The sequence below is a fragment of the Papilio machaon genome, chromosome 7 (assembly GCF_912999745.1).
Source record: "Papilio machaon chromosome 7, ilPapMach1.1, whole genome shotgun sequence".
Lineage (NCBI taxonomy): Eukaryota > Metazoa > Arthropoda > Insecta > Lepidoptera > Papilionidae > Papilio > Papilio machaon.
The window spans coordinates 6,617,398-6,631,427 of record NC_059992.1 but is presented as its reverse complement, the minus strand read 5'-3'; the positions used below and the strand labels follow the sequence as shown (position 1 = coordinate 6,631,427).

The 14,030-nt window shown below is 32.4% G+C and overlaps 1 long non-coding RNA gene across 1 annotated transcript; it reads right to left on the bottom strand.

Moving 5' to 3' along the window:
• Window positions 1-956: 956 nt before the first annotated feature.
• LOC106714930 lies at window positions 957-8,160 on the bottom strand. Its single transcript, XR_001357183.2, has 3 exons — window positions 8,037-8,160; window positions 1,722-2,167; window positions 957-990 (listed from the first exon to the last, which is right to left on the bottom strand). It is a non-coding gene; the product is annotated as an uncharacterized LOC106714930 (long non-coding RNA).
• Between the last annotated feature and the right edge of the window lie 5,870 nt (window positions 8,161-14,030).

Below are 14,030 nucleotides of genomic sequence, written 5' to 3'. Positions count from 1 at the left end.
CACTACTCATCGAAAAATAAAAGATACATCAAGAGAAAAGTTTCGTAATACATGTATTGTCTTTTTTTATTATACGTATCTTAATACTAAATTTACCCTAATCCTGAATTCTAATATCCATTATATAATAAATTTTAATTAGGAAATTGTAAACATATTAAACCATAAATCTTTTAATAAATAATTCACAAATAAATTAATTTCTAATTAGTAATTAAATTGACCATAAATAATGTAAAAATATATAAAAATGAACTATGTAACTGTTCAATAAATTAGTATAATATTGCAAGAAATTTGGTGAACATTCTTATTACAAGCGATATCATTACGGGACCTAAGTTAGGCACATAAAAGCTAACAAATAATTATTTCTTAATTATATTTTATATAATATGCTACCTATAATTCAGTCACATCAATCTTAAGCATTTATGCAATGTTTAATGACACGCGTAAAATTATTATTAATGGAACCTTCACTAAGATGAACAATCGTTCAATATTTATTAAGGTTTCGACTGCCGTGACATTTGTCTTGACACATATTTTTGGTTCTGTTACGTCAAAGTGAATATGAGAGCTGACAATATGTATCAATACTGTCACTGCAGTATTAACTTACAATAGATTAACACCAATAAAGTTTCGAAGCAGCTATATTAAACTACAATGTAAATAACAAAACAATTTCCAACGCTGCGCTAAGCTTCGTGGATAAATAAAGTATATTCTTGTCTCGAAACAATTGTCTTGTGTCGATTTTTCTTATGAATTGTTACTAACACTGAACTATGCTTGGTTACCCTCGATCCTCAGAATACTAACCGTTTCATTGTGTTACTAACACTTGTGTCCCAAAATGTTCCTTTTTTTTTCTTGCAACAAGATTATTTTTTTAATTCGACTAATTGGTATAAAATTACTACTATTATTTTCTTCGACACTACATTCTTATAAGGCTTCTTTAGAATAAACTCCTACGTTGATCTGTGAAAGAAAATAGTTTTACATTTTATACTACGTCATGTACAGTCAACTGCATATACATGTGTATATTTACAAAGCTGCAGAAACTTGCATACGTATTCGGTTTCAAAAATATGTATGTACGTATCCGTCCTTATGCTTCCAACCACGAATACATGCTAATAAGGAATACGTGTACATGTTTTTTTGTAACTGAAGGCGTATACAATATTCTGAAGTTTTGTAAATGTATACACATTTATGCAGCTGACTGTACCATGCCATACCTCCACATTCCTTCGTTCAATTGTTTTTTCCCACTCTTGTCAAAAGTCATTATTTGTCGTTGAACTCTTAGTTATGGTTGTATAAAGTTTATTAATCCAATTTCATACAGTTATATGAGTAAATATTTCGTGACTTAGTACAAGTTCCCTGTGGTTCAATAAATAAAAAAGGGATTCAGGATGAGCGGCCATTACTGAACATGTTTTGTTCGAATAGCTAATAGAAACCTTAAACTCATTTTATAGGGATTCCAGTGTTTGTATACGGATTAATGAAGCTTACGTAGAGTAGGGATAGGTGTCGGAGAGTGTTTTAAAATAACTAAAGGAAGGATTGATGGTTCAATAATTTTACAGGTTATAAAAAATTAAATATGAAATAGGTGGATTTTTACTGTATACTGATAGAATATCACAGGGTCTTAAATAATAATATATTAAAAAAAAACGAAATAAACAACTTACTCATCAATGCTTATGTTAGACCACGTGTATAGGACATCCATCTTTGGTTTTGTGGTTGTCGATCGGAGGTGATATAACCACATATGTATCTCTGCTGGTCGAAGCTTGCCTCTCGATATCTTCTCCAGCGAACAGCGGAGGTGGAGGGATGACGTCATCCTCCACTTCATCCTCTGTAGCTTCCTGCTTCTTGCTGCGACCCGGCATGTAGTTCATGACGCATGTGACCGCGATTAAGAACAAAAAGAATATAAACACCACGTCGAACATTATTAGGAAATTTATCATTACTAGTTGCATCCTTTAATTCTGGTCACATTCTGTACCTCTGCATTGTATTTCATTTAAACATTGTTTGGTTATAGCTTTATACATTAGGCCTTCATTTATTTTAACACATTATATCACTTTATTGTTAGTCCGTGATGATTTTGCAGTGTGATAATCTGGAACAAAGTGATTTTAATGTTAATTGCGTGTTAATTTTATAATGTTGACATTTAATTAAAATAACTTTCCGTCATGTAATATGAAAACTTCATTTGGTTGCAAATAAATTTTGTGCGATATAATTTTTAATTACACTAACTATATGTTTTTTAAGAAACTTTGTGTTGTATTTTAAAAATGTAATTTGAGATTGAATGAATTTAAAAACGAATCATTAATTTGCGAAGTAGAAAATGCTTTTAAAATAAATCGTAATGAAAAATTTGGGAGGTGATCTGTCATTTTTTTCGCAATCCCTTTTATATTGAGTGCTTCTGCTTTTCCTTTGTTCGATTATAATAACGTCGCTAAGCAGTATCATCGTGGGTCCTCGGTACGAAAGTATCGTATCTTTTTTTGCTGAAATTTTATTTTACCGTATACTTATTTCATGATCTCCATAATTTCAATTTAAATTGATTTAAACCATACTCTCTAATCCCCGTATATTGTTTTAATTATAAATTAAAAGATTAAAAATTAGTCTGATAAAAAGGAGTTCATATTTTAATATTTTATTCCTTAGGGAATTTATTACAGTGGGATTTATTAATGACGTTTATGTATACGTCGTTTTTTGTACAGGTTTCGAGATTATTTTGATCACGTGACCGTTTTAGACAAGAATTACAATTGTTTATGAAGTGCAAAAATGTAACGTTAATTTTACGTGATAATTTCTGCTTTTTTCGTACAAGGATAAATGAAATGGGAAATCTCGTTATTTTTAAAGCCGTGTAAACGCCATCTTGTGAATTTATCGTCAGAAATAATTTGTGCCAAGCTCGGCGATGAAACTCGCCCTGCTAATATCCGTCGTAGGATCGTTTGACTGACACAGTAGTCTTAAAACTGAAACGATTTTAGTCCGCTTTATCGTGTTTTCAAATGGTAGTTTTTTTTTTTAAGTTTCATTTTTATAACCAAGACTTTTTAAACATGTACTTTAAAAGTATGAAAATCTTTGGGGTAAGGGTTATTTTATATGTAATAATTTTAGTCACAGTATCTGATAAAATGTACACTCAGAGCTGGGCATTAACTCGTTAATCCGTTAATCGTTAATTAACGAAGTTAACATTTTGCTTAACGGATTAACTTTTAAGTTAACTTCAAAAAGTGTTAACGCTTTTGTTAACTTCCGTTAAACTCAACTTCCGTTAATAAAAGTCCGTTAATCGTTAAATTAGAAACTTGGAGACGTGCTGACATTTTGTTTAAATTGCGTGGCACGCCACGCTCGTAAGTTCAGCTATGTCGGGCGACTGTCGGGGACTCGAATGGTGAATGAACGAGTTGATAATTAATATATGTGAAGTTCACGTGCAAGTGTGATGCATCAGAGCGTCCGGGAAAAACGTGACCAACAGAACAAAATCAAAAGAAGGTTCGAAATAGTATATTTCATTACGAGTATATAAAAGCACGAGTATGTAATAGCCCACATTCCGAACGCTCTTCGTCCCTGCAATACGCCACTTTTTGAGCAACTGTAGGTATTAAAACACTTTTTTACTCGTGCTTTTTCTTTAGCTTTTCCAAACTCGTGCGTTCGCTTTCCCAACTGTCAAAATAATGTCTGTTAAAAAGAAAAACCAACCACGAAGTTTATACAAAACAAAAATCATTGAAGTTTTTATGATTCATGCAAATATTTCTAAAAAGAAGCTCCTAATTTTATATAATATCAAATTTAATGATTTGATTAAATGAATTAGGTTAGGTTTCATTTTATTTCATCACATTCAATTTAATTTTCATTTCATATCAATAAAAATTATCTACTGAACACTTGGCTTTTTGGGCATTTGCCTACCCAGAATGGGTGAAGAAAACAAAAAAAAAACTCTGTTTGTATTCTTTTACGGTTGGCGCCATTTTCCAAACATTTTAGTTAGTTGAGTTTATTGTGTTTTTATTATTCTATTAAATTGCTTCATTTTTTCGCAACTGTATCAAAAATAGTACACGTGCGAAACTGTCATGACAACTTGTTTCAACTGTCAACTTGTAGACATTTGTCGGAACTCTTTGCAATGACAGGCTTTCCGCACTCGTAATGAAATCTACTATACTGCATTCATCCTTTCTCTTGTACTAATGCGTTATAGAATGTATAGTCAAATTACTATTTTAAACAAGTGTCGCCACATAAGTGTAAAATTAGTATGTATAATTTTGGTATGGTTAACTGTTAACGATTAACTTTAACTTGCATTAAATTTTCGAGAATTTAACGCTTTAACGATTAACGAAGTTAATTTTTTAATTAACGAATTAACGATTAACGAAGTTAACTTTTCGATTAACTGTGCCCACCTGTGTGTACACTATGTGTATGTCAATTATATTTTTACATATATTTTTGTAAATACAATTAATAAAATATAATAATAATTCGCAAACATGATGTACTTGCAATATTTATAAGGAAAATTCTATTTTTGGGATTATCGTCTGTATTCCTAGTCTGTTCGCAAATCCTCCTATGTTCCGAGAAATTTCCGAATCGGCTGGCACGATTATGATGGAAACCTAGTTGATACACGTGGGTTTATTATGGGCTACTTTTGAATTCTACGTTGACAAAGTCGCGGGCGACCGCTAGTATTTCATATTACCATAATAATATTATGAAATATTCTTTTAGGACTTGTTCCATGTATTTATTAAAAACTAAATGAAAATCTTATTCCATTAATCCTAGTTTTGTTACCGTTAACGTAAACAGAGTTCCCCTGAGAGTGATAGGTAATGATGACGGGCGTGTTACATTTGGCCCGGCTTAATCAAGATGTGCCACATTTCCTTTTTATTTTCTTTCTTATCATAAGATGTTGAATGCTGTGTTATTTCGCACTGTAAATAACAAGAATTTTATTATGTTATTGACACTTTTAGGAATTTCGACCTGACTTTTAAAGTACTCCCCACTTTAAAATGTTAAGGTTATGAAATCGAAACTTTTAAAGGGGCAATGCATGTCAACCAGTTGAATATTTTTTGGTTTTGTAATAGGTAATAGTAATAATTACAACAAAAAAAGTATAATAACAACAATTGTGAGATTGGAAATACTGGCCATAAAGTTGAATTGTCCACGCTTGAGTTTGAAGATTAAAAAAAATATATGAACAAACCAATATCGAATAAAGTTCATTTATTGGCTAAACATCAAATTAGATTTTGTATCTCATACACATGGTTGGTTAGTAATTTTATTGGTTTTATTTCATTTTACGGTAAACGTTTAAGGGATATTAGATTTAATACGGTACGGTATAAAAATTAGTAACCGAACCCAGAGCTATATAAAGGTTACTTAAACAGTATTAAGTCCACACTTTATACACCACATAACAGTATTTGGACAATTTTATCTGTTATTAGCATCCGCCCGCGACTTCGTCTGCGCAGATTTTAAAAAAAAACTTAATAGTTCTACATCTGTATCAAATTTCATAGAAATCCGTTTAGTCGGTTCAGAGATACGCAGTAACAAATATCAATCCATTCAAAAATGATAACTTTAAGTAATAAATATCAAAAATCCATTTCCGACCGGTGCGAATGTCCGTATCAATTTGCCACGTCACGGTCAGTTCCTATACCTTGATAAATTGCCTGTCAACTAAAATATGATAGGTTCGTACATTAACTAAAATTTATATGGACCTGCCCCTAGACAGGGGTTAACACGGTTGCACAAAGCCGGCCTTTAATTTAATAAAACTTTAGGGTAAAGCGTTAGATGTTTATTAAATAACACGTTCTGAAACTAATCTCACTTCACGCATAGTTTACACGTAGTTTGCTTTACCAGATACCTTTACTAATTCGTCTTGACTGTAAATTTGTTTATGAGAGAGTATTCAGCGGGACACCTGTATGAGATTGGTTAACCGTTGGTTGCTGAGACCAAACACATCGTCAGCTCTGTCATTATCTTTGACAAAACAGAGATAACAATATGTTTTGAAAAGAGATTTTGGTCCTAAAAACCTACGATTAGACAGTTAAATTTCCATTAAATTTGAATGGTAACATGTTTTTTGTTTTATTTAAGTTACGAGAAGATGGTTGTTAGTTGGTTTCCCAATGGTCGATATTTTAAAGTTTGGCTTTTTATTTTTTCCCTGTCAAAATGGTCTGTTATTACAGCTAAAAATTGTCTAAGCTATAAACCTGCAAAGACTTGCGATATTTAGACATTCTGTAGATATAGTTCAAGGAAGAATGAAAATAAATTATTAAATTTATGATGTGAAATTGAGTAGCAGTATTGGTTGTGACTGTCCTAGGTGGACTTATTTTTGAAATACCCAAGAAGAGCGGTTTTAAGATCATCCAAAACCGATGAGCATGTATACGTAGATGTATGAATTTAGCGAGAGAGGTGTGTCAGAACCGCGTCAAATGAAAGTCCGCGGTCTCTACCTCTCTGGGTTACGGGGTAAGTATGTTGTCTTTATTGATGTTGCTGTATATAGTTTTGTATTAAAGTATAACCTTTTAAATTTTTAAACGTTGTTAGTTGAATCGTATCTTAATGACATTAACCTCATAGATATTCCTACGATCATACTTTAAAGGAAGCGACCGTAATATAAAATATACGAGCGTCTCTTACAATAAATGTTAAACGATGTTTGTATTGTACTGAATACCGATAAAACTAGAAAAAGTACTTGTACTATTTATGTAAGTTTATGTGAATTAAGCTATTTTTAGCTATCCGGTTTTAGGAAATGCGGAACGTGATAGCCGGCGACGTCTCTTCGCCTCCGCCAATCGGATTCCAATATTAGGACTAGTCGGAAAAGTTTACGGTTGCTCGAACTAACAACAAAGAGGGAAATCGATTCTCGATTCATTGTTCTCTTAATAAAGTTTCTAGATTGAGAATGGATTAGTTTTATTCAACACCATTAGAATACGTCACTGACAAATTTTATTTCGTAACTTTGTTAATAAATTGTTTGTCGACTTTAAATTAATAGCATCACTAGAGTTTCGTGAAATTAATTTGCGATCCATTGATAAATCTATACAAATTGTACCCTAATATAAACGATAGCCATTTATTTAAAACTAGCTTTTCCCCGCGACTTCGTCCGCGCAGAATAAAAGCTACCTCCCCATCAATTTTCAGCTAAATCAGTTCGACCGATCTTGAGTTATAAATAGTGCAACTAACACGACTTTCTTTTATATATATAGATAAAAGCAAACAATAACCAATCTGCAAAGTATTTGTAGTTTGCAGATTTGCTTTTCCTTCTTAGAAAATTGCTTTCATTTACCTACTTCCTTGAAAATGCTTCTAATGGATCTGAGACTGAACTCGTGCTATTAAACTATTATTTAGCCTAAAAGCATTCGTGGGAAAGGCTTTTTAAAGTAGTTTTACGTAGACAATTGATTTGAATTTTTCGCATCTCTAAATTATAGAATAACTCTTTCTATTTTATTAACTTTTATATCTTATAATGTATTTGTTTTAATAAAATAAAATTATACTATTTAATGAAAAACTGTAGAATTCAGACGATTATTAATTTTAATTTGAATTCAAGTAGAGTATATATTATATTTTAGTGGAATTCAGAAATAACGCTGATTAAGGAACCTACCATACAACTTGGGGAAGATGTGGTTTATTTATTTTATTTTAGCGAAAAAATTAAAAAGTATTTTCTTTTTTTAAATAAACTTGCATTATTTTACATTATGTCAGCCAGCCTATATAATTAAATATCTGTTCTGTAACTAACTCTTAAACTGTATAGCCTTTAAATAAAACCCCAATAAAATAAGAAAAATTACCTCTCGTAAATTGGTCCGACTTTAAAATTTGTTGTAAAAAATAATTCACAGTTCCATAATGTACGGTCGCGAACTTTGCCCTATCGAGCTTACGGAGTTAAGTCAGGGCGAGCGCGCCGGCCTGCGTCGGGCGGCATACTGTCAGCCCCTCGCCTCAGAAACCTCCCTCGCGTTCAAACCACGATGTTAGGGCAGGCATGCACAACGAACTTTTGCCACACGAACGCAGTTTTGGTAAAACAGAGTTTTGAAATGCATTCGTTCTAAACGATAAAATTACGACTGTGACATACATTTTATAACTATTTCGTAATAATTTATATACAATAGTTTTTTTTTAATGTATATTTAAGTATGAATTCACGTGAATATAGATGAAGATTTGATGACTTAAAAACATGCGGTGCGACAGTACGATAAAATGTTGCAAGTTGTTTGTCGAAAACATCCTCGTGTGTTCCAGGACTTATTGTGTCACTTTGAAACGAATGCCATTTTGAGAGTAAAAAGCTTGTAAATGTCACGTTCAGTGCGTGACAGTCATGATTGAATTAACACTTTACCTTACACATAAATGTATCTTTTTTGTTGAAAAGTATATTATAATGCAGGCTTAATTCCTTTTAGGGTAAGGTATTTTGTAATATTTTTTCATGATAATTATATATGTAGCTGGTTTCATTGTATTTTATCAAGTAATTTCATACGTAATCATAAAGTTGAAACATAAACATCTCTTAAAAGTTTAAAATTTTGAAGCTGATTACAGTACTTTTAATTTAGGTGTTTAAACTCTTTGGTTTCATGTTTTATTTTATTACAATACATCGTGACGTAACGAATGTTATCTATCTTATTAGCGTTGTTGGAATCGCCAAAAATCGTATAAATAAAAAAATACGTTTGAAAGTTACTACACACTTTTGTTCATTTTCTTTATTGGAAATGAATAATAGTATTAAAGCAAGTGTAATCAAATTTATCTTCTCCGCCATTTGCCAGAAAGTATAACTTAATTGGTTTCCGCTTTCCGTCCCACTCCCTGTCCGTACAACCTTTGTTTTCAATGTATCATTCAGTTTAATATAAGATGATATTTATAAATTACTTTTCTTTTATATTTCTGATAAAGTAAAAAGTATTAAAATGTGACAATCGCAGTAAGAATTGCTTTATGCTGTAGTTTTTGGGTTCAATACTTGAACGATCCATCTAATTTAACCGATTATTTACTAAATTTATTTAGACCCAAATATAAGTTTTATAGACTACGACTTTAATACGACTTTAGGATACGATATATCAAAGTTAACGACCAAAGAAAACTTTTACTTAACTCATCACGGTTTGATCAATTTTCAATTTACACTTCTCTCTTTTATTCTTATCTTAAGATAGGTATTGATTGTTTTTTTTTTTATGTAATGCTTTCAATTTAAATTCACGTTTTGTTTTTGTCAATTTACAAAAGGTGCTGTGTTTAGTGTTATGTTGTGAAAAAATCAAACTGTTCGTTTTCTCCGATACCGTTGAGCGATATTTAAACGGCACTGGCAGCTTCATCGACGAAAACAATATCCGTTTTGCGTTCGCTCACCCTCGACCAATTACTTACTGCCTCGCGAACGCGCGCCCACGGCTCGCTTTAGTTTTCAATAGTGCTTGTGATTGGAAAATTATTTTTATAGCTTAGATACGAAGTGATAAACTACATTGGAATATTATTATTTTCTCAGATTATGTTTTAAAAGAATTTATAAAAAATACTAAAATAGCTTTTACAGGTTTTACCTCGAAATATAATAAAATGATGAATTAAATAGTCCAGTCATTTTAGTAAGTTCACCTCGGAATTCGAGATACCCAGCTGTAAGTCTGTAAATACTTGTATATTGGCACCCTAAATGTTGTCTCAAAACCTACATATGGTAGGGTGTAAGCAACCATTAAATTTCAAGGTCAAAGGTCACAAAAATCGGCTTTTTGTGCTTTTTTTGGAAATATCTCATTTCCTATGAGTTTTTTGCTATTTGTATTTCTTATCAATATTGTAGAATACAAAATTCTCTACAAATTTTGTTCAAAAATTTTTTTTATACGGTAAACCGTTTTCGAGATAGAGGGCGGAGAGCGCGCGGTCACAGCATCACTTCAGTCTCCGGTCGAAAACGCGCCATATAGTTGATGAACTATCAATAATTCAATTATTATAAATATTTGTCAATTTTTTATTAACTATTATATTCTACTTTCTCTTTTTTTTCCTAACTTATCCACTTTTTATTCAGTATTAATTTATTTAACAACACTTACCTGCCCATGTAATAGCAGAATTGTTAATGAAAATATAGGAATTATATGTCGCTCTGATATGGTAGAGCATTGAGACAAGCTTGCCCATTACATTGGCCACACTTAAAGAGCAATACAAGCCCGCTTTCCTGCATCCGCATCGCGAACCACAGCCACTCTTGCAGTTGCAGAAAATTGTATTTAGCAAATCTTCTGGAGCAGGTGGTAAAATTGTCATGGTAGGCTCCAGAAAATCGTTTCGTATTGCCCAACCCCATACCTGGGGTTCCAAATCATGTCCTAACCAAGTTTGAACTTGATAATATACACGGTTGAAATGTTGATGAGCAGCTGTACTTGTTGGTGGAATATTTGAAAGCTGCACAGGTTTATTAAGTTTTGTGGACTTGACGTAATGCATGTAACGAAGATGATCGAGACTTTTCACAGATTTCGGAGCATTATAGACTGCCAATAAGGTTTGAGTTCCACTCTCTAATAATTTCTGGGCCGATCAATTTTCTTCCTCAAATGCTGCAGCTAGTTCATACAAATTTGTCAGTAATTAATTAATTTGACAAATATTTATAATAATTGATTTATTGATAGTTCATCAACTATATGGCGCGTTTTCGACCGCAGGCTGAAGTGATGCTGTGACCGCGCGCTCTCCGCCCTCTAACTCGCAAACAGTTCACCGTATAAAAAAAATTCTTAAACAAAATTTGTAGAGAATTTTGTATTCTACAATATTGAAAAGAAATACAAATAGCAAAAAACCCATAGGAAATGAGATATTTCCAAAAAAAGCGCGAAAAACCGATTTTTGTGACCTTTGACCTTGAAATTTAATAGTTGCTTACACCCTACCATATGTAGGTTTTGAGACAACTTTTAGGGTGTCAATATACAAGTATTTACAGACTTACAGCTGGGTATCTCGAATTCCGAGATTCTTACCTAATTTAAGCTTAAATGACTGGCCTAAAATTGCATTTTACTGTCACTGTAATATCAATTACTGGTACATTTATCTTAGTACGGGTATGTGTGCTTACTATATACACTTGGTGTATTATTTGAATTGTAACATCATTAAGTTATGTAAAACTAGCTGTCGCCCGCGACTCCGTCTGTGCGGAATTAAAAAAAAACATAGTAAGCCTGTGTGTTCATCCAGACTATTTTCTACATCTATGCCAAATTTCATCAAGATCTGTTCAGCCGTTTCGGAGATACCTTCAAAAAGTCATCCATCCATCTAAACATTCGCATTTATAATATTAGTAAGATGTTAAATGCTAGTGACGTACATTTCTCAAGCTAACACTAAAACTAATGTCTATTTAACAGTGTCCCTTGTCATATACCTGATTAAAATGTTTTATCTCGTTATAAGTTACGCTTTACCAGACTTTGAGAATGTACAATTAACAAGTAAGAAAAATTAGACTCTTATCATGTTAAATTATTTTAATAAAAAAACTATTGATTCAAAGTTATTTAGAACTGAACTCTGGTTATACATAATGGTATTATAAAGAGAGAAAATAAAAAATAACATTTTCACAGTTAACTTTTGTTTACGAGTAACAACGTTATCCACGTACTGCAAAGGAATGCCTTTCATTAACATCGCATACTTTTAACGGTTGCCTTCAGGTAATGTGATGTTCCCGAAGTTAAAATTAAAATATTTGTGAGAATTTATGAGAGCGTTATTAGTACGACTACACTTCGCTCGGACGCATTGAGAAAATAAAGACATGGGTTTGTGGATTTTTTTTTTACTACAAATCGCACATTTGAATTTTATGTACAACTAGCTTTTACCCGAGACTCCGTCCGCGCGGAAAAAAAAAATAGAAAACGGGGTAAAAATTATCCTATGTCCTATTCCTGGTTCTAAGCTAGCTGCACACCAATTTTCAGTCAAATCGATTCAGCCGTTCTTGAGTTATAAATGGTGTAACTAACACAACTTTCTTTTATATATATAGATTATCACTTTTATAAAATTGTTCTTCTTAGATTCATACGCTTTCCTGTTTATCTTTCCTTTCCTCTAAACATGGTTTTTCAATGCCAACCACTAGGTATACCATTGTATTGTGTATACGATAAATCAAATATATCTCGAGCACTGAATTATATTCGATTGTGCGATCAACTTGAAGATTCCGCATCAAACGTATGCAGTTATTGGTAAAACGCCGGAGCAATTTCGATCTCAAATACCCACTTACCGAATCAACCCGATCATAATTCGATGCGAAAAGAAGTTATACAAAACTTAAAAAAAAATACATGGAAGCTACACTTAAATCCTTTGGATCTCGGCTGTAACTACCTCAAACTGACTCATGAATAAATCATGTTGAAATGAGCCGAGGAACGCGAAAAAAAGTACAATAAACGTCAACTGCGCTACTTATTAGACGACTGAAACTAATGGAGTCGGAAAAGATGTGTTGCATTTAATACATTTTCTTCAATAACAATATAAAAATAAATAAGTAAATAAGCGATTTCAATCTCAGAAACAATCGAAACTTGAACACTACATAAAATATTCGTTCATGTATGTGCTAGCAAGCATGCTACTCAGAAAACAAACTCGACCACGTATAGCAAACATGCTATTTAGCAATCGTTACATTCCTTAACATTCGGCAAATAAAATGGAATGCTTTTAGTCCGATTATGTCGTTGAAAACTTTACTTTCTGCTCAGCGAGAGCATTATTAGAAGTCATTCGGTACTGAGCTCCGGCGGGGAGAGATTGCGATGTAATGACGCTGAGACCATACTGCTATTAGTAAGTATAGCTATTTAGATAATAAAATAGATCTCAAGACGGTTTTAAATATAGAAAATAATTTCAATTAATTAAATTGAAAACAATGAAAGGAAATAAATATCTTTTAATACCAGAAACCCTAATTTAATTATTAAACTGCAAATGTTTACCTTCAATTGATTAAAATTAGAATAAAGTTTTCACTCCTTTTCAGTTTTGTATGTCATAAAGCAATTTTTTTATTAACGTAAATTACAAAATCACCAACTCCTTTTAAAATTGATTTTTTTGTTCGTGCTCCGGTGCCTTTGCTCGAATATTAGCGTAGGCGCTTCTTTATTACAATTACTTACATCCTGTTTTACTTTCATTCATTCCATGTAATAAGATTATCCTTTTACCTTTGTTGATTTAAGTTTTATAGAAATTTACGTTTTCAAATGAGAACGTTATTACGTTTTAATAACGGTTCTCTTAAATTATTTCAACAATGCTTCATTCTAGACATTCATCCTTTTACATTTTATTTTTACTGTAAAATTAGTTTTCTGTTTACCAAGTTCCATAAAAACATAGTTATTACATTAATTGGTAAAATCGTGCGATCAATTCAAATGTGAAAACTGCGCAAATTGTTGCGGAGCGCAGGGCAAAGCGCGGATGATGGCAATCTGACATAGCAGCGGCCGCGGTCGGGTCGAATGACCGCCGACCTCTGCACGATTCTGCGACAACCGCTAGTGGGCTCGTACCTAACATTATTGACGTAGAATGGCTTCATCCAGAAACTAGCTTGGTCCCACGGTTTGATTTACTTGCGGTACACATCTCTCAGAGTTCTTCTTACTTAGGGTGCAGCGCGATCGTAGATAGTTAAACATAATAAGGTACATTTATGTATG